This window comes from Erythranthe guttata, chromosome 13, assembly GCF_056151865.1.
Source record: "Erythranthe guttata isolate IM_541 chromosome 13, IM_541, whole genome shotgun sequence".
NCBI classification, from domain to species: domain Eukaryota; kingdom Viridiplantae; phylum Streptophyta; class Magnoliopsida; order Lamiales; family Phrymaceae; genus Erythranthe; species Erythranthe guttata.
The window spans coordinates 3,534,018-3,537,955 of record NC_142545.1 but is presented as its reverse complement, the minus strand read 5'-3'; the positions used below and the strand labels follow the sequence as shown (position 1 = coordinate 3,537,955).

At 31.7% G+C, this 3,938-nt stretch overlaps 1 long non-coding RNA gene across 1 annotated transcript; it reads left to right on the top strand.

Moving 5' to 3' along the window:
* Window positions 1-214: 214 nt before the first annotated feature.
* On the top strand, window positions 215-2,341 carry LOC148765686 (uncharacterized). Its single transcript, XR_016029066.1, has 7 exons — window positions 215-393; window positions 852-919; window positions 987-1,160; window positions 1,283-1,501; window positions 1,584-1,676; window positions 1,795-1,881; window positions 1,962-2,341. It is a non-coding gene; the product is annotated as an uncharacterized LOC148765686 (long non-coding RNA).
* The last annotated feature ends 1,597 nt before the right edge of the window (window positions 2,342-3,938 follow it).

Below are 3,938 nucleotides of genomic sequence, written 5' to 3'. Positions count from 1 at the left end.
CAACTGTATTTAATTTCTTATATTATGCTTTTCAGATGTCGTCAGCAACAAAATTTAAGAAGGTCCGTAAGGCACAAGGGCTCGGCAGGGTTGACTGTGCAAAAAAGACTACTACAAATGGTAGGGCGTCAACAAGTTCAATGCCAACCACTATAAATAGAAGTGCATCGAAGAGCAACGCATCTGCAAATGCAAATCCACCTGCATGAGCTCTACAAGTTTCATCTCGTTCAGGTTCAACCTCAGGGAATGGTTCAACATCAGCAACTTCAGCATTGAATCATAATTCAGAAGGACTTATGAGCCCTACTAATAATACACCACCACATACTGAAGCAATACCTGATTGTGAGGCATCCGAACCTAACTTTGAAGCATCAACAGCTATTCCTGGTAATCATTTCCTTACTTTTTTTTAAGAGTAACATCATAGTTGTTTTATTTTTTTACCTTACTTTTATTCCTATTATTGAGTTACTGTTTAGGTAATCTTTGTATGCATAACAACCTTTTGATCTGTTTATGTTATTTGAAGTGCATTGTTTGATTGGAATTAACTTAACTTTGATGAAAATTTAACAAAAGACTGTATAATTTGTTGTTTATTCACTTTTTGTGTGAATACAGAGTTCCAAAATATTCACGGCTGGCTAATCTCTGCTATTTTGTGCGTGGAATTTGTTAAATGCATTGGTGTTGATCATGAACTAATGAAGCTCAAAATGTTGTTTTTTTTCAATTTTCTGCTTTTTTGGTTTTTAATTGGAAAATATTCATATAACTTTTCATTTAACTATTGTATCACTATTTTCTATATGATATTTTTATTTCTCATTTATTTCCTTGGTTAGGAACCATTGTTAAACGAAGTGGTCGTGGTGTAAGCAGAGGCTTAAATCTGGGCAAGATAGTGAAACAGGTAAGGCTTTATAATGTTGTCAAACTTGTAATAATAAGTTCTTGAAATGCATGATCTTTTTTTACAGAGCGGAAAGATGAAGATTGTGTTCAATCCTCATGAGAAAATACCATCTCAATATGAGGAAAAATTTTCTGAGGGTATATGAATTGCAGTAAGAACATGTGCAGAACTTGAAGGCGTATCTAGGTGGAGACAAATTCAAGACACAAACAAAGAAGTTTGTCGTAGAAGATTGTTGGTAAATCTTTATTATTACTTCATTTCTTTAAGGTTTAATGGAAAAATATATCTGTTTTTAATAATTATTTATTTTTGTTCAAGTATAATGAACTTTATCTTTTTTTTTTTTTTTCTTTTAAGCAATGGTTTGAAATTGAGGAATGGAACTCGGACCGTGTTCAAAGAATTGTTGATCAAATGTTTCAAACTGCATATCGACATTGGAGAAACAGATTGAGTGGATGCTACAAGAATTTGGTAGAAGAAGGAAAAAATTCAAGGGATATGAGTCCACGTGAGGAAGTACTAATAGCAAAATGGCATGCAATATGTGATTGACTTGAATCCGATGAATATGAGGTTAATCATCTGATTAAACAAAACAATAGTGTGTACTTGCACATTGGGTAAATTAGTGAACTATATATACATATTAATGCAGGAACGATCGTTGATCAATATAAATAGTAGAAGTTGTTTGCCTTTCAACCATACTTCAGGGAAGATTAGATACCTTTCTCGCTATAGGAAAATGGTATGAATTTTTTTATTCTCAATATTATAAGCCTGCTTCATACTTCAAATATGTAATTATATAATAATGTGTTATTTTACTATTGTTTATGAGCTAATTATTGTTTAATTTCGTACAGGCTACTCCGAGCAAGATTGAACTATGGAGGAAAACTCATGTTGACAAAGCTGGTCAATTTGTTAACTCTGAAGCGGCAAAGAAATTTGTAAGATAATTTACAATTATGTTATATATTATTTCTATACAATATATTTTATATATTTGATATATATGTTAACGTTGTAGGATAAAATGATGGAATTAGAAGAAACATCTATGGACGAAGGAGAAACTTCCATGTCTGAGGATCAAATTCTTGTAACAACACTTGGTCGTAGATCAGGATATCAAAAAGGCATGGGATATGGGGTAGATTGTGATTGTGATGGTGTTCAGGCAAAGTAGATGGTTCCACGTATTGGATTTTTTATTTATTTTTTTTGTTTCAATCAGAAATTTAAATTTGTTTTGAATGGTTTTTAGTTATGCACTTGGATATATAGTTTATTCATTTCAGATGTAGATTTGAACCTAGTATTCAAGTATTTTTAGTTTCAGAATGACTCTTGATTTCAATGGAATAGAATTTTTAATTTTTATATGTTTTTGACGAAGCGATTGTGTCAATAAATCATTTTGTTGAAGTGACAAATATTTCTTCATAAGACTTTCTTATTATGACAACTTATTTAATCTTTGGGGACGAAGCAATTGTCAGATAGATTATTTAGTTGACGAGACAAACTATTTCGTCACATAAATAACTTATTGAGACATCCTATTAAAGATGTTGGGACAAAATGAATTGTCTCAAGAAATCATTTAGTTTACGTGACAAAACATTTTGTCATATGAACTCTCTTATCGTGCCAATCTGTTGGATATATTGGGACGAAATATATGTCTCAACAGATTGCTCAGTTCATGTGACAAAAACGTTTGTCACAACAACGAAGCAAGAGACCGATGTGTTGTGACGAATTCAGCTTGTACGACAACATTTATGAGTTTATATGACACAACTGTCGTCACGAAAGCATGCACTGTCGCGACGAATTGAGGTTTTGTCACAGTCATTCGTGACGAACGTACAATTCGTCACTTCACACCTTTCGTGACAGGCCTTATGCGACAACCACTGTGACGAATTATTTTGTCACAACAAAGTGTTGTGACGAAATTGAGACTTTATATGACGATTTTCTGTGTCACATAAGATACATTTTTTTGTAGTGTCTCCTAGGGACCGATATGTACTATATTTGTTTTCCGTGGGCCCGTTAATGCTACCATACATGAAATTTATAAATATTATATAAAATAGTAAAGATTTAAATTTTTTTAGGAGAGTCATGTCATCCCTTAGCTCTATGTTGTCTCAACCACTGTATGAAACTAATAGTTCGTTAGAACCCTAACCGAATAACTTATCCAATGCATTATTCCGTAGGGTATCTATCAATGTTTCAGGGGGTGATTGTAATTACCGATACTATAGGGACTTTAAAGTTATTTTAGCATACATTAGGGATGTTGGTGTAATTTACCCTAAAATTTATTATCGACTCACAATGTAATCAAACAATTTATTCGATTTGATGTAATAATAATAGAACATGATAAATGAACTTGATGATGTTGCATTCACTATAATATTTCTTTAAATATTAGAAATGAAAATAAGAAATGTTACAATCCATGATTATAAATAGACAAATTAGGATAGAAAGAAAACTACAATTTCAAATTCTAGCAAACAAAAATATAGATACAGCAACACATGACTACATATCTAATACATATTCTATGTAACCACATCCTTGTTGTCAAACTAGGTCCAAACTAGATAACATTTAACTGTTTATTGCATTTAGCGCCCCTATGTTTACTCTAATTAATTGCCAAAAAAACCCATGTATTATAAATATTAGCAAAACGGTACAATTGTTCAATTTTATTACAAAATTATCCCCTAAAAATGCAGTACTTAGCGGGGTTATGTAGGGGTGTAAATGAGCTGAGTCGACTCGTGAGCTCGATGAGCCAACTCGACAAAAACTCGAATTCAAACTCATGTTTTCCGAGTTCGAGCTTATTGTTAGTGGGTTATAAGCTCACGAGTTTTTTTTTTCTTTTCATTTTTTATTATAAATATAATTATATAAAAATTAATAGTAAATTGATATAAATAATTAAAAACAAAGTTAAGCACAATTCATTTTT